Raw genomic sequence first — 18,687 nt, forward strand, 5'->3', positions numbered from 1 at the left:
TAAATATCATGGTTCTCTTTTCAAGGACACTCTGTGTGAGAAGCACTTTCTTGGCACTGGACACTAAATAATTATTAACTGACATGTTGCACTTAATAGTTTGTGGTCTCAGCTCTTGTTTATATAAAACGTTTGACCACAGCTCTAAAACACCTCATCGTGTAGGTGGGGAACTTGTCATAGGAACTCAGATGGTAGGACCCGTTGGCTGGTTACTGCTAGCCCTTGCCAGCTTTGTCCTCACTGGCTGCCAACACCCCCCGCCCCCGGGGCCCTGCTACAGACACCAGGTACTCCTATTTAGAGCTGGTCATGGATAAGGAAAAGGCAGATTTGGCCACAGGATCTCAAAACATAGAGCCACTTTATGTAGAAAAATCTCTTGAACCTATCAGGAGTACCAGGTAAGCAAAAAGTGACTCATGATTGGATATATCTGAGGATGGCAAAGAGGCAATTGAGAGAAGCTGGATTAAGTTATCCCCCAGTGAAGAATATTACTTGTGCTAACAAAGTGTAAATTTTCTGACACGTGACTTGCAAAGGAAAATGTGATTGATTAGCTGAAGAACTCCCAAAGATTGTAGCAAATCTTTAATAGTGTAATAATCTTTGAAGATTTTTTAAAGGAACACATACAGAAGAAGAGGAAGAAAGTTCTCCCAAGTTTGACTCAGGTACATCATGTGGTGCTACCATTCACTCCTTTATATGGTGGCCTCTATATTTGCTTTGGTCTCCCTACACTGAATGCATTTTGTTGCAATTTGCTTTTATACCAATTTATAGAAAACTTCTGAAAGAATTCCCTACATATGCTGCCTCTGCTGATTTCCTCCTGGATTCTCAACAAAACTGAGGCCGATCTCTATACCTTATCACATAACCACGGGACTGGAAATGCTTCCTCAGAGGTAACTAATGATTTTCTGATTATTCCGCTTCTTTTCATTCTTTCTCGTATTCAACTTTCCCATATCAAGTTACAATTCTGATCGTACTTTTCTTCATGAAACTCTCTTTACTTTGGTGTATAAAACTCTGGTTTTGTTTTTTTCAGTTCTTCTCCTCTTCCCTTTTCCCCGTCTTTCCTTTCAACATACCTTTTAAGTGGCACTGTCCTTAGATTTCGGACTCTAGCTTCTTCCCTTTCCACATTGTGTATCTCTCCAGGTTAGCTCAGCCTCTCTCTTGACTTCACATCTTCATCTCATAAGTGACAAGTATACACCCAAGCTTTCTTGTGACACCATGTGAAAACTTTCATCTGCCTACATGACATTTCTACCAGGACATTCCACCACAGCTCAGAATAGATCTGTCACCCTCCCTAAAATGTATTGCTTTGCTTGCAGTCAGTATCTCAGCCAGTGGCACCCCCACCCTGAGGCATCCCTTCTACTGAAAACATCCCACAGCCATCTCTCTTACAATCCCATCTTTTCACTAACTCTGGTTCATTTTAATTCTGATATGGTCCTGGTTTTATCTGCTTCTTTGCTCATTATGAAGCCCGATTTCTAACCATTATCTGTTTTCATCTGGATTACTACTAAAGCCTTTGGCTTCATCTTTCTGCCTACCCTGTACTCCCTCCTCAAATGAGAAGTGCAATTGCTCCAATATATTTCCCACACAAGGCCCAATCATGTCACTGTTCCCACACACTTTTCTGGTTCCCTGTTACCTGTAATATATAGCATAAACTCTAGCTGGGCCCTCCTTCAGAGCTCTTCCTGCTGGTACCCCCGCCTCCCCACCCGTCCTGTGTTGCTCCTTCACTTGTGTGCAACTTTTTCACCCCATCCCATTGCTCATGTCCTTCCCTCTACTTAAAATACCATTTCCTTTTTCCTCCTTTTCCTACTTCTTCTAATTCAATTCAACCCTTCTTGACCTAAGGCAGTCAACTGGGGACCAAAAAAATACTGGTACTCATGGAATGTGGTCTGAGTGTATTTAATATGCTGATTCAGACATTTGGTAATTCCTGGAATTGCAAACTACTTTCTTAAGTAAAACTATCTCATGATATTTGTTAGCTGTTCCTGTGGGGGAAAGCAAAGAACACCATTGAGTAACACGAAAATGGAAGGAAAATGATAGAGAATGACAAAACCAATGTTCCTTAATGTGACCATGTGGAATGGAATGTCTTTTGGTATACAATGCATCTTTGAGCACAGCCATGGGGATTGCTGTTGTCAATAGAATTCTCAATAGAAAGTAATCAGAGCCAGTTTTCCTAAGAATTATTTTCCAAGGAATTTCCCTTACTACAATCCAGGTTTAAAAATAACTCACAGAAACAGACAAAGGGGAAAAGGGAGAAGTTTATCATCCATAAACAAATGTAAAAACCAACAAATTTGTAAGAACAAGTCAACTAAACCTAAATGCAAAATAGTATGCTAAATTTGAGAGAGATGCATATAGAGAGTAAGAGGAAATTGGAAGCAGATATTCTGAGGGTCAGATTTCTTTTGGCCAATTGCTAAAGAAATATACCATTTCAGCCCACTTGGACCCAGTTTTGCTCTCCAAAAACTAGAAGATCTTTAAGCATTATTTCAGCTTTAACATACCATGAGTATTAACTTAATTCAATGCAGTGTGTCTCTAGTAACTGATGTGCTCAGGACGAATATCTGCCTGAGATTTAGAGATAAATTCATCTTGGGCCTTTTACCTTTAAGTAACCACTCTGTAGTGAAAGAGAATGACACATACATGTTATATTCCCTCACAGAGGGTAGACTGTGGTTGGTGATATACCAGGCATACACAAACGCAAAAAGGAGCCAGCTGAGATGGCAGAGCAAGGATGAGAAATGAGCCATTTTCAGAGCACATCTCTTTGTGACACCCACATCAGTCTAGTGACTGAGTCTCTAGTGATGAGATCTGGGGCTCTCCTGGTCCCTGTGGCATGCAGTGTCGTTTAAATCAATGACTTCAATAAATGCATATCAAGATGCTGTAGTAAATGCAATGGAAGTGTATAAGCTTGTCATAAATATAATGGAAATACATTAGCTTGCTAGGTACTTAACAAAGTACCATGGCCTGGGTAACTGCAGCAACAGAAATTTATTCTCTTTCAGTTTTGGAGGCTGAAAGCTCCAAGATCAAGGTGCTGGCAGGGCTGGTTCCTTGTAAAGCCTCTGTCCTTGATTTGTAGATGGCTATCTTCGAGTTCTTTTCACATCTTCTTTCTATGCATATGTGTCTGAATCTCTTATTTTAATAAACGTGCTAGTCATAGTGGATTAAGGTGAAGCCTAATGATCTCATTTAACTTGATTACCTCTTCGAAGACCCTGTATCCAAATAAGAACATATTCTGAAGTACTGGTGGTTATAAATTTAATGTATGCATTTTTTTTGGTGAGGAGCACAATTTAACCCATAGCATCTAGTGTAAGAAAAAATAGACTCGTGTTTTGTTCATAATAAAGGGAACCACTACCCTGTGAATAGTGAGGTGGAGTAATTAAGCATACCTGGATACAGATGCCAGCCCTCCATGTATTAGCTATATGTCCCGTGACGCTGCTGAGATTGGAGACCTTCAGTTTATTATCTGTAATGTGGGAGTAATAATTCTAACATCAGACATTTAGGAATTCTAAATCTCAGAAATCAGGAGGAACAAAATACTGGGATACACAGAATAACATTTAACTTCATCAGGATTAAGTCAGATATGATAGAGTTAATTAAGAAGAAATGGAATAATAGAAAATTTTTCTTTATTTAATGATTGGTAATTGAAACCTTGTCAGTACTTAATTTTCCTCGATCTTTTATGGATAATTCATGTGAAAGAGTTATTTACCACCGGTAATGACTCAACACATACCAGTGGGAAATAAACACTGAATTCTTTTTACTTGTCTCAGCATTGTGTGTTTGACTCATTCCCAAGGACATAAACAAGATTTAATTTGAAAAAAAAAGAAGGATTTTTTAAAACCCTGGGGACTGTGATAACTTGCATTTATTTATTTCATTTGGCTTTGCATTGTCTCCTTAAGTGAGCGTTCTACTCCTGTGTGTAATGGGTAGGTGCTTTCAACTCTAATTCTTACCACTGGCTATTTTGACTGAAATTTTCATAAATACATTACGATTCAATTTTTTTGAAATACTTCTTGACAAATTTTTCTGTTCATGTCATTCCAAATTTTATTTGCTTTCTCCACTCCCATTCTGTGGCAAAATATATGTACTTAAAAGAACATCTAATTTGAATATGTTCTGAAACAAATCATAAAAGCTAAGATGCACAATGCATATTGTGGATAGAACCCAGGCACTAGAGTGAAGTGGATATTTTTCTAACAATCATGGCCAACACTTATCCATTTTTCCCCCTGTGTATCAGGCATTTCTAAAGGATGGATCTTATTATCTTAGTTTTATGTGAGAAAACAGGTTATGTGTGCCAGTTCACCAGCTGGGAGATGATGTAAGCAAGGTTCAAACCCAGTTTGCTAAATCTAAGATTGATGCTCTTTAAACTCCATTAAGCTTGACATCCACTTAGTAGATTAGAAGTAACTATGTGAGGGACTCAGAAGTTTCTGGAAGGAAAAAGAAGCTTCAAAATGAGCACAGCCCTGCAGAAAGTAGTGTTGGTCTTTGGAGAGATGATTATGAATGCAGGACTATCTGCCAGATGAGCTGTATGACATTCAATGACTCTGAGTGCTGTGGAGTGCAGGGTGGAGCAACATGAGAAAAATCTGTAATAAGAACACTTGAATTTAAAAAATGTGTAGTGCATTTGAGGCAAAAAGAATATTTTTGCGACAACACTACCTCAGACAGTGTTTCAGAGGGTGAGGGGAGTTCCCCTGATCATTATCCACCATGCAGTTTGGACACTGAGGGCTCTGCTCCTGTGGCACTGTTGGTTGCCTTTCTAATTTTCTCACTATTCTTTGCTAAAGAACCTTGATTCTGTGAGAGACAGGAACGCGCCCAGTCCCCAGGCAATGCATCATGATTGATTTGGACTCATTATGACCAGTAATGACAGCCTAATTTCTCTTTGTCAGATTCTTAATTTTAGAGCTTTCCTGATGCTGAACAAGATTTTTGTTTCTTCTCATTCCCAGCACCTCATTCATGACTGGTATATCTGTGTCATACTTTTATCAAAACAAGATATTGTTCTTCATGCTATTAAGCAATCTTTCCTTAAATTTCTGCCTGTCTTATCATGATCACTGCTTATCATCTCCTTAATTTTCTTTTTCTGCATCTTTGTTATATTTTATGTTTTCCATGTCATTTTGTTTCATACATATATCTTTCTCTTATATTTAGTAATATATATCTTGTGTATATATTTGAAATGGCATCTAGTAGAATATATGTCTAATAAAATGTATTCTGCCATGGGATTTGCTCAAATCCAATGAGATTCTTTAACCTTTTACACATAGAACTTAAAGCAATCATTTGACATAGTGGATAGAATCAATCACATTTTTGGGAAATAACTTTCTTTCAAAGGACAACAAACAAAATGCATTAAATACATATTTTAAGTCGTATTAAAAATTCAAGATCAAAAATGTAGTGAGGATGTACTGAATTTTGTTTTGGGGCAGGGGAAAGTAATGGAGTGTATGTTTGCCTCTTGCCTGAAACAAAACAAATTAGCAAAACATATAAAACAATGTGTTTTAAGACACTGAATATCAGGCACTAAATGACCATCATCTCTGAGAGACAGGAATAGAACAAGGTGAGCCCTATCATTTCTCTAGCTTACCGCCTTGAGAGGGTTTCCAGGATCAGGGGCAGGAAGAGGGAACCCAGACAGCCTAGTGGAGTTTCGAGTTGAAGAGATGAAGCTGAGAGTCAGTGGTAACAAAGTGGCTAGAATTTGCTCAACTTGGTGTTTGAGAGAAGAAAGGGCACACAGAAAGAACTCTGGCAACTTGCAGATGGTATACAATGTGTTCAAAAATCCCTGATTGCAGAAAACTACCCAAGGCCAAGGAAAGAAGCATCTGGAAGGATGAAAAGCAACAGTACCCAATACTCGCACTTGGCTGCAAAGAATATTAATTCCATCAGACAGCCTGGAAAGGCATGAGATTCATTAAGAATTAGGTAGAGTATACGAGAAGGCTTTGCCTCAATAGAGGGAAATATTTAGCCCTAGATTGGGCACTATTCTGGTCACAACTAACAAATATTAAACCCCAGAGTTTCAAACTGTTTCCACAAGATTTAACTGCTCAAAACTCAAGAATTTTTATAGGAATACAGAAATATCCAGCTCCCAACAAAACAAAATTCACAGTGTATGAAATTTAATAAAAATTACAAGGCATGCAAATAAGTAAGAAAATATGACTGGTAGAGAGGAAATAAACAGAGCCTCAGAGAACTGTGGGACAACTGCAAGTAGCCACATATATGTGTGATTGAAGTGCCTGAGAGGACAGAGGGGAGGAGCTTAAAAATATTGAATAGTCAAAAAATTTCCAAGTTTGATAGAAATTATAAATCCACACATTTAAGAAGCCAAATAAACTTAAGTATAAGAAAAATGAAGAAAACAAAACTAAGGTATATCATAACCAGTTTGCTCAAAACCAGTGATAAAGGAAAAATAATACACACTAGCTGCTAATAAAAACTAGGAGAAACAGCTTGAAAAAAGGTGAATTATGTTCAGACCAGCAGTGATAAGGATGACAGCAGATTTCTTATTGGAAACCATGTAAGTAAGAAGACAGCATGAGAACATTTTTTAAAGTATAGCAACAACAGAAGTCCAACATGCCAAGTGAGAATTCTATACTTGTTGAAAATATGTCAAAAATGAAGCTAAATAAAGACTTTTTCAGACATACAAAAGCAGAAAGTATCTGTTACCAGCAGACATATAAGAAATGTTAAAGAAAATCCTTCAGGCAGGAAGAATATTCTACCAGATGGAAATATGGATCTATAAAATTAACAAAAAAACTATTGAAATTGGAATTATATGAATAAATACATAAAATTTTCCACTTATTACTTAAGTCGCTTCGAAATATAATGGACAGTTTTCCAGAAGTAAAATTGCTGGATTATGTAGTAATTCTATTTATAGAATTCCATTTTTTTGAGGTACCTTGATACTATTGTCCAAAATGACTGTGCTAATTTGTATTTCCACAAATAGTGTGCAAGGTTCCCTTTTCTCCACATCCTCACCACTGCTTGTTATCTTTCATCTTTTTTATATTAGCCATTCTATGGGGTGATTTTTCACTGTGGTTTTAATTTGCATTTCCCTGGTGATTAGAGATGTTGAGCTTCTATCATAAGTCTTTTGGCCATTTGTATCTCTTCTTTTGAGAGGAGTCTGTTGCAGTGAGCCGAGATCGTGCCACCGCACTCCAGCTTGGGCAACAGAGCAAGACTCCATCTTAAAAAAAAAAAAAAAAAAAGAGAGAGAGGAGTCTGTTTAGATCCTTTGTTTTTTAGAAAGGTGTTCTATTTTCTTGCTATTGAGTTGTTTGAGTTTCTCATATATTTTTGATATTAGTCCCTTGTTAGATGTATGATTTACAAATATTTTCTCCTAGTACATGGGTTGTCTCTTTAATCTGTTGTTTCTTTTGCTGTGAAAAAGCTTTTTAGTTTCATGCAATCTGATTTCTCTATTTTGGCTTTTGTTGTCTGTGCTTTTTGCAGTCCTTTCCAAGAAATTATTGCCAATACCATTGTTGTGGAGATGTCCCCCTATGTTTTCTTCTAGTAGTTTTAGAGTTTCACATCTTATGTTTAAATCTTTTATCCATTTTGAGTTGATTTTTGTATATGGTGTGAGGTAGGAGTCCAATTTTGTTCTTCTACATGTGAATACTCAGTTTTCCCAACACAATTTGTTAAAACACCGTTCTTTCTCCATTGTGTGCTCTTGGTACCCTTGTAAAAAATCAACTGGTTGTAATTACTTCTGGTCTTTCTATTCTATTCCGTTGGTTCATGTGTCTGTTTTTATGCAGTACTATGCTGTTTTGATTACAATAGCTTTATATTTTGAAATCAGGGAGTGTGATGCCTCCAGTTTTATTGTTTTTGTTCAAGATTGCTTTGGCTATTTGAGTTCCATATAAGTTTTAGAATAGTTTTTATTTCTGTAAAAATAACATTGAAATTTTGATAGGAATTGTGTTGGATCTGTAGCTTGCTGTGGACAGTATGGACATTTTAACAATATTAATGTTTTCAACCCATGAACATGGAATATGTTTTCATGTATTTGTGTCTTCAATTCTTTCATCAATGTTTTATAATTTTTATTGTACAGTAAAAGCATCTTCTTAAGTTTACTCCTAAATATTTTATGTTATTCTTTGATGCTATCGTAAGTGAGATAGGTATCTTAATTTTTTTCAGATAATTTGTTCAGTGTATAAAGATATAACCAAAGGAATTGAAATTGGTGTGTCCAAGAGATACCTGCATGCCCATGTTCATTTCAGCATTACTCACAATAGCCAAGATATAAAAGCAACCTAAGTGTTTGTTAATGAATGAATGTATAAAGAAAATGTGGCATTTATACCCAATGGAATACTCTATAGTATTAAAAAAGGAGGAGATTCTGTCGTTCACAGCAACATTGATGAAAGTGAAGAACATTATCCTAAGTGAAATAAGACAGGCACAAAAAGACAAATATGATCTCACTTACATGTGGAATCTAAAAAAGTTTATCTGAGAGAAACAGAACAGAAGGATGGTTAGCAGACACTAGAGGGGGAGGAGGGATGAGGAAAGGGAAGATGTTAATCAAAGGGTACAAGCTCAGTTAGACTGGAAGAATAAGTTTTAGTGATCTATTGTGTTACATGGTGACCCCAATTAATAATAATATATTTTGTATTTCAAAGTAGCTAAAAAAATTAATTTTTAACACTCTCACCCCAAAAAATGACTTTGGTGAGGTGACAAGTATGTCAATTAGCTTGATTGAATCTTTCTACAGTGCATACATAGATCAAAGTATCACATTGTATTCCATAAATATACATAATTATTATTTGTCAATTAAAAAGAAATAATTAAAAATATAACTGTCTAAACAGAAATAGTAGCAATTTAGTGAGGGATTCATAACATTGTAAAAATAAAATGTTTGACATTAAAAACATACAGGTTGGGAATGGAGAATAGTATATTGCTGGAAGGTTATATACTATAAACGAAGTGGTATAATAGATGATGATAGACTATAGTAAGTTAAAGATGTATACCACAAACCTTAAAGAAACCACTAAAATATAAAACAAAGATTGTTAGCCAATAATCCAGTAAAGAAGATAAAATAAAATCGTAAAAGCATTCAATTAACTCCAAAGAAGGCAAAACAAGAAAGGGGATAAGAAATGACGACAGTAGATCAAAAGAGACAAAGAAGGCCATTACATAATGGTAAAGGGATCAATTCATCAGGAAGAGCTAACTATCCTAAATATATATGCACCCAATACAGGAGCACCCAGATTCATAAAGCAAGTCCTTAGAGACTTACAAAGAGACTTAGACTCCCATACAATAATCATGGGAGACTTCAACACCCCACTGTCAACATTAGACAGATCAACGAGACAGAAAGTTAACAAGGATATCCAGGAATTGAACTCATCTCTGCAGCAAGCAGACCTAATAGACATCTATAGAACTCTCCACCCCAAATCAACAGAATATACATTCTTCTCAGCACCACATCGTACTTACTCCAAAATTGACCACGTAATTGGAAGTAAAGCACTCCTCAGCAAATGTACAAGAACAGAAATTATAACAAACTGTCTCTCAGACCACAGTGCAATCAAACTAGAACTCAGGACTAAGAAACTCAATCAAAACCGCTCAACTACATGGAAACTGAACAACCTGCTCCTGAATGACTACTGGGTACATAACGAAATGAAGGCAGAAATAAAGATGTTCTTTGAAACCAATGAGAACAAAGACACAACATACCAGAATCTCTGGGACACATTTAAAGCAGTGTGTAGAGGGAAATTTATAGCACTAAATGCCCACAAGAGAAAGCAGGAAAGATCTAAAATTGACACTCTAACATCGCAATTAAAAGAACTAGAGAAGCAAGAGCAAACACATTCGAAAGCTAGCAGAAGGCAAGAAATAACTAAGATCAGAGCAGAACTGAAGGAGATAGAGACACAAAAAACCCTCCAAAAAATCAATGAATCCAGGAGTTGGTTTTTTGAAAAGATCAACAAAATTGACAGACCACTAGCAAGACTAATAAAGAAGAAAAGAGAGAAGAATCAAATCGATGCAATTAAAAATGATAAAGGGGATATCACCACCGACCCCACAGAAATACAAACTACCATCAGAGAATACTATAAACACCTCTACGCAAATAAACTGGAAAATCTAGAAGAAATGGATAATTTCCTGGACACTTACACTCTTCCAAGACTAAACCAGGAAGAAGTTGAATCCCTGAATAGACCAATAGCAGGCTCTGAAATTGAGGCAATAATTAATAGCCTACCAACCAAAAAAAGTCCAGGACCAGATGGATTCACAGCTGAATTCTACCAGAGGTACAAGGAGGAGTTGGTACCATTCCTTCTGAAACTATTCCAATCAATAGAAAAAGAGGGAATCCTCCCTAACTCATTTTATGAGGCCAACATCATCCTGATACCAAAGCCTGGCAGAGACACAACAAAAAAAGAGAATTTTAGACCAATATCCCTGATGAACATCGATGCTAAAATCCTCAATAAAATACTGGCAAACCGGATTCAGCAACACATCAAAAAGCTTATCCACCATGATCAAGTGGGCTTCATCCCTGGGCTGCAAGGCTGGTTCAACATTCGCAAATCAATAAACATAATCCAGCATATAAACAGAACCAAAGACAAGAACCACATGATTATCTCAATAGATGCAGAAAAGGCTTTTGACAAAATTCAACAGCCCTTCATGCTAAAAACGCTCAATAAATTCGGTATTGATGGAACGTACCTCAAAATAATAAGAGCTATTTATGACAAACCCACAGCCAATATCATACTGAATGGGCAAAAACTGGAAAAATTCCCTTTGAAAACTGGCACAAGACAGGGATGCCCTCTCTCACCACTCCTATTCAACATAGTGTTGGAAGTTCTGGCTAGGGCAATCAGGCAAGAGAAAGAAATCAAGGGGATTCAGTTAGGAAAAGAAGAAGTCAAATTGTCCCTGTTTGCAGATGACATGATTGTATATTTAGAAAACCCCATTGTCTCAGCCCAAAATCTCCTTAAGCTGATCAGCAACTTCAGCAAAGTCTCAGGATACAAAATTAATGTGCAAAAATCACAAGCATTCTTATACACCAGTAACAGACAAACAGAGAGCCAAATCAGGAATGAACTTCCATTCACAATTGCTTCAAAGAGAATAAAATACCTAGGAATCCAACTTCCAAGGGATGTAAAGGACCTCTTCAAGGAGAACTACAAACCACTGCTCAGTGAAATAAAAGAGGACACAAACAAATGGAAGAACATACCATGCTCATGGATAGGAAGAATCAATATCGTGAAAATGGCCATACTGCCCAAGGTAATTTATAGATTCAATGCCATCCCCATCAAGCTACCAATGAGCTTCTTCACAGAATTGGAAAAAACTGCTTTAAAGTTCATATGGAACCAAAAAAGAGCCCGCATCTCCAAGACAATCCTAAGTCAAAAGAACAAAGCTGGAGGCATCACGCTACCTGACTTCAAACTATACTACAAGGCTACAGTAACCAAAACAGCATGGTACTGGTACCAAAACAGAGATATAGACCAATGGAACAGAACAGAGTCCTCAGAAATAATACCACACATCTACAGCCATCTGATCTTTGACAAACCTGAGAGAAACAAGAAATGGGGAAAAGATTCCCTATTTAATAAATGGTGCTGGGAAAATTGGCTAGCCATAAGTAGAAAGCTGAAACTGGATCCTTTCCTTACTCCTTATACGAAAATTAATTCAAGATGGATTAGAGACTTAAATGTTAGACCTAATACCATAAAAATCCTAGAGGAAAACCTAGGTAATACCATTCAGGACATAGGCATGGGCAAAGACTTCATGTCTAAAACACCAAAAGCAACGGCAGCAAAAGCCAAAATTGACAAATGGGATCTCATTAAACTAAAGAGCTTCTGCACAGCAAAAGAAACTACCATCAGAGTGAACAGGCAACCTACAGAATGGGAGAAAATTTTTGCAATCTACTCATCTGACAAAGGGCTAATATCCAGAACCTACAAAGAACTCAAACAAATTTACAAGAAAAAAACAAACAACCCCATCAAAAAGTGGGCAAAGGATATGAACAGACATTTCTCAAAAGAAGACATTCATACAGCCAACAGACACATGAAAAAATGCTCATCATCACTGGCCATCAGAGAAATGCAAATCAAAACCACAATGAGATACCATCTCACACCAGTTAGAATGGCAATCATTCAAAATCAGGAAACAACAGGTGCTGGAGAGGATGTGGAGAAATAGGAACACTTTTACACTGTTGGTGGGATTGTAAACTAGTTCAACCATTATGGAAAACAGTATGGCGATTCCTCAAGGATCTAGAACTAGATCTACCATATGACCCAGCCATCCCATTACTGGGTATATACCCAAAGGATTATAAATTGTGCTGCTATAAAGACACATGCACACGTATGTTTATTGCAGCACTATTCACAATAGCAAAGACTTGGAATCAACCCAAATGTCCATCAGTGACAGATTGGATTAAGAAAATGTGGCACATATACACCATGGAATACTATGCAGCCATAAAAAAGGATGAGTTTGTGTCCTTTGTAGGGACATGGATGCAGCTGGAAACCATCATTCTTAGCAAACTATCACAAGAACAGAAAACCAAACACCGCATGTTCTCACTCATAGGTGGGAACTGAACAATGAGATCACTTGGACTCGGGAAGGGGAACATCACACACCGGGGCCTATCATGGGGAGGGGGGAGGGGGGAGGGATTGCATTGGGAGTTATACCTGATGTAAATTACGAGTTGATGGGTGCAGCACACCAACATGGCACAAGTATACATATGTAACAAACCTGCACGTTGTGCACATGTACCCTACAACTTAAAGTATAATAAAAATAAATAAATTAAAAAAAAAAAAAAAAAAGAAATGACGACAGTGAGACAGTCGACTTAAGCCTAACCACTGGTAATATTACACTGAATGTAAATTGTGCAAGCCTCAATTAAAACACGGAGATTGTTGGGTTAGATGTGAGAAGCAAAACTTATACATATGTTGCATAGAGAAAACATGCTTGAAATATAAAGATACAAACAAGTTAAAGTAACACTATTTAAGAGAAAACTGAAACGGCTAAATAGATTTCAGAGCAAAGAATGTTGCCAGGAACGAAGAAGGCCATTTTTAATGATGAAAGAGTGGATTTGTCAAGAGAATACAGCACGTTTAAATTCACAAAAAAATGCTTCAAAACACTCTAGGCAAAATTTATTAAAGGAGAAATAGACATATCCACAATCGTAGTTGAATATTTCAATATACCCTTTCAGTACTGGATGAAGCAAATAGACAGAAAATAAGTGGGGATACAGAGAATTTAACAATTAACCATCAATCAACTTGACCTGTTTGACATTTATAGAACATTTTACCCTAAAACAATGTAATACACATTTTTCCAAAACACATAACATGTTTTCAAAGATAGGCCATATTCCGGGCTGTGACATAAGTCTTCATAACTTTGAAATAATTCATCACTTAAAGTATATTTTTCTGACTAAAATAGAATAAATTTGGAAATCTAAAAAGTAAGGATCTCCAGAAAACCTTTAAGTATTTGGAATGAAAAACACATCACTAAATAATTCATATGAATGAAATTCAAATGAATTTCAAATGAAAAATCAATATATCAAAATTTGGAGAGTGCTGCTAAAGCGGTACTTAATAGAAAATTTGTAACACTAAGCACCTTTATAAGCAAAAATAATATATCTCAAACGATTGTTCTTAATTTTCATTTTAGAAAACTGGAAAAAGAAGAACAAATGGCATTAAAATAAATAGAAGAAAAGAAAAAGTAAGGATAAGGAGAGATGTCAATAAAATAGAAAACAAGAAAACAATAGAGTTGGCCGGGCGCGGTGGCTCAAGCCTGTAATCCCAGCACTTTGGGAGGCCGAGACGGGCGGATCACGAGGTTAGGAGATCGAGACCATCCTGGCTAACACGGTGAAACCCCGTCTCTACTAAAAAATACAAAAAACTAGCTGGGCGAGGTGGCGGGCGCCTGTACTCCCAGCTACTCGGGAGGCTGAGGCAGGAGAATGGCGTGAACCCGGGAGGCAGAGCTTGCAGTGAGCCGAGATCGCGCCACTGCACTCCAGCCTGGGCGACAGAGCGAGACTCCGTCTCAAAAAAAAAAAAAAAAAAAAAAAAAAAAGAAAACAATAGAGACAATCAATGCAACAAATATTGTTCTATGAGAAGATCAACACATTTATAAATATGCAGCCAAGCTGATGAAGAAAGTAATAAAGAAGACACAAAATAAAAATATGAGGAATGAGAGTGGCAGCATCACACGAAGTCTAAAGATATTACAAGCACAACAAAGGAATACTATCAACAACTTTATGCAGATATACTCAACAGCTTTGATGAAATGAACAAATCCCTTGAAAGACACAAACTATTGAGTTTACTCGAAAAGAAACAGATACTCTAAAAAGCCATGTATATTAAATACATTAAATTTATAGTTAAAAACCTTCTCACAAATACAACTCCAGGTCCATATGGCTTTACTGGTGAACCATACCAAAATTTTAAGGAAGAAAAAATAACAATTTTATGTAAACTCTTCCAGAAAACTAAAAAGAAAGGATGATGTCACACTCATTTTATGTGTCCATCATTACCTGATAACCAACAAAGACACTGCAGGAAAAAAACCTGCAGATCAATATCTCTCATGAATATAGATGCAAAAATTTTAATAAAAATGTTAGGAAACTGAATGCAATGATATATAGTGTGTAAACTAGGTGGGATTTATCTATGGACTGGAAGATTAGATTGACATTGGGAAATCAATATAATTTAGCATACTAGCACACTGTAAAAGGAAAACATAATTTAATTTTCTTAGCAGTCACTATAAAGGCCTTTTATGAAATGCAGCATCTGTTGTTTACAATAGTTCTCATCAATATAAGTATAAAGGGAATCTTTCTCAACCTGATAAAGGGCATCTATAAACAACCTGCCACTAACATTATAGGCTATAGGTCAATAATTAAAAGATTAACAACAAGATGAATATCTCTTACCACTTCAACATGGTATTGAAAGATCTAGCCAGTGCAATAAGCAAGAAAAAGAAATAAAAGATATTTACGCTGGAAAGGAAGAAAGGAAAGCATTCTTTATTCATAGATGATAAGTGCATTAATTTGAAAAAATTTAATGGCATGTATAAAAACATAAAAACTAATATAGCTTTATAGTTAAAGTAAAATATTCAAAAATTTTGAAATGTCTAATTTTTCTATAGGGCATATAGGTAATTTAGAAAGTTCATCAGATATAATTACAGAGAAGTCTCAGTTTAAAAATAAAAAGGATTATACTTTCTGCATTCTCTCATCAAATCATAATTAAATAAGAATTTAACTCTAAGTACTAGTGAAAAATGCAGTTACATTTACACATTTAAATAAAAACCATGCATCCTTCTAAAGCCTCTTGGATTAAACAATAAATCATATCCAAAATTTAAAAATACCTATAAATGAATAATATAGTCACTACATATCAAATATTTTAGGGAAAGCAGAGTGGCATTTTGAGGTGATTTATATTCATAAATATTTATATATAAAAACAGAAATTGTAAAAATACATAAGCAATTGATGAACTTAAGAAAATAAAGAACAAAAAATACAAATTTGAAGGAACAAGATAATAATAAAACATAAAATCATTAAAATAGAAACCAAAATTGTAACAAAGAAGAAAGCTACAAGTTGATTGTTTGAAAAGACTTGTAAAACAGAACATGTATGACAAGATAGACCAAGAGAAGAAAAAGAAAGAGGAAGGAACAGGAGCACAGAACTATAGAACTTTTAGTGATTTCAAAGGTCATATAAGAAAATTTTAACAACAAATATATGCTACCAATGTCAAAAACTTAGAGGCAATGGAAGAAGTTCCAAAATAATATAACTTAGCAAAATTTATTTGAGAAGTATTAAAGACTTGAATATTTATATAAATAAATATGAAGCAATAACCTTTCCATAAATCAGACCATATGGCCTGCAAAGCTTTCAAGGTAGAGATCAGTTTTATACAGATTTTTATAACAACTGGAAAAGATGGAAAACTTACGTAATCCTTTGAGGCCAAGGAATCTTAATATCAAAACTAGACAAAAATATTATGAGAAATGGTCACACAGAATCATTTTTCTCTTGTAATTTATAATTTTGTGTGTGCATATACTTATATAAATCTATATGGATGTTTCCACCAATTTTTGTAAAAAGGCAATACTCATGATCAAATTGTATTTTGTCTAATATTCATTGCAAAATTCATTCATAAATGTAATTCATTCTATTTATAGATTTAAGAAGATAAAAATATGATAATTTCAATATATAGAAAAAGGTTTTTTTATATGACTCTCCATGAATTAATAATTAAATGTAGGATTTTCATCAAAATTAAATGTTAGTAATTTAGAAATATAAGGAAACTTTCTTAACCAGGTAGAGGATATAAAAAAAGTAAAGCACACATATTTCTAAATGGGGAAAATTTAGAAAGCTTCCCTTTGAATTTCAGAATGCTTTAAGGATGCCTAATATGACAAATTTTATTCAACATTGTGTTGGAACTTCTAGTCAGTGCAACCATATAAGTAAAATGCTTTAGAGATTGGAAAGGAGGAACAAGGAATGTTATTTGCGTTTTATTTACATTTATATAGAAACCTCTAAATTATCTGATTACAAAACATTATCAAACATAATACTTGTATTGAGCAAACTGGCTGCATATAAAACAACTATAAAAGAGATTTTTATATTTGTAGTGAACAATTAAAAACAATGAAGAGAAGTCATCATTCACAATAGGTTCATAAAATATTAAGTCAGGAAAAAACTAATAACATGTGTAAGATAGCTGATGTATTTAAACTATTTCTAAATTTATATATAGATTAGAAAGCTATTAGAGTTAGTATTCTTCTAACAAATTGATAAGATGATTCTAAAATTTGTACAGAAGAATAAAGGACCAAGGTTACAGTGGCCAATTGTGAAGGAAAACACTACAGGAGGACTTGAACTTCCAGAAACCAGAACTCATCATGTATTTTGTAGTAATTTAGATGGTTTGGTAAAGGTGTAGGAATAGACAAACTGATGATGGAAAAACAGTCCCAAAATATGATAGATATTACAAATATTAGTGGAGAAAAGAGTAAGAGCTCAATAAATGAACTTGGAAAATATGTTATTCATAAAAAATTAAAACTGGAGCTCTACCTCACTTTATGTATCAATACATAAGTTACCTCTAGTAAAATAAGGATTCAGTTGTTGAATCTAAAGTTATAGATTGTACTTCTGGGAAAATGGAGTAGGCACCATTTTTCTATTGGGACTTCACAATTCTAGACATTATATATATAAAACAAGCATAAGAAGACTCTGAAAGATGGAGAAAAGAGACAGACTGGCTGGCTGGGAACCACAAGCCCCAAAGAACAGCCTGCTAGTGAATTCCCTGGGTGCTCTTTTTGCCCCTTACATGTCCCAGATTGGGTGTTGAAGAAGCCAGGAACCCAGAATGCCAACCATCACAGACAAAAAATCTCAAGCAAATCCTGACCCCTTTAGTCAAAGGATCAGGAAAGGCAATAACTGCTTGACTACAACTGAACATCACAGGAAAAACTATGGCACCATCCCCTCCTCCACCAACAAAGGCTGGGAGGGTCCTAGACTTTCACCCTCAAAAGGCTGTGCTGTGGACTTTCAACACCTGCTCCCCATGGATGGTATCTGAGAAGGCCATATAAGGAGCCAGTATTTCACCCTCCCAGCCAGTAGTCACACTCCTCCTTGGTGCTGGTGGAGGCTACGTGGGGCTTGGGCTTCCCCACCAACCCATCAGGATTGAGGGACCCTTCTCTATTCACAGGGTGGTATCGGATGAGGCTGAGTAGAGGCTCAGGACTTACACGTTCGCCCACTGGTAAGCAGACCATTCCTACTGTATTTCAGTGAAGACCATATGGGGAGCAGAAGCTTCCAACCCTTCCCAGTAGTAAGAGGGAGCCCCTTGCTCGGCTCAGGTGTCAATGGAGCTCCACCTGGCAGTAATGAGGCAGCAATTCCCTCTACTTCTGCTGCAGCTGTGGTGCAGAAAGCCAGCCAAAAAGAAGGTTTCAGTAAGATCCAGACTCTTATGCCATAACAAGAAAATGTTTAGATTTCAACAGAAAAAGCACTAGTCATATAAAAAACCAAGAACATCTCAAGCTGAAGAATAAAAGACAATTAATATATGGCAAAAATGAAGTGACAA

The 18,687-nt window shown here is 35.8% G+C and overlaps 1 long non-coding RNA gene across 3 annotated transcripts in view; it reads left to right on the top strand.

The window, feature by feature from the left end:
* Positions 1-273: 273 nt before the first annotated feature.
* LOC119622872 (uncharacterized) overlaps positions 274-18,687 on the top strand; it is a 50,130-nt gene continuing 31,716 nt past the window's right edge. For all 3 annotated transcript variants that reach the window (XR_005239420.2, XR_005239422.2, XR_012090048.1), the window contains exons 1-3: positions 274-404; positions 619-677; positions 790-914. This is a non-coding gene — a long non-coding RNA (uncharacterized lncRNA). The remainder of the gene's footprint in view (positions 405-618; positions 678-789; positions 915-18,687) is intronic.

Source organism: Chlorocebus sabaeus, chromosome 21 (genome assembly GCF_047675955.1).
Source record: "Chlorocebus sabaeus isolate Y175 chromosome 21, mChlSab1.0.hap1, whole genome shotgun sequence".
Classification (NCBI taxonomy): Eukaryota; Metazoa; Chordata; class Mammalia; order Primates; family Cercopithecidae; genus Chlorocebus; species Chlorocebus sabaeus.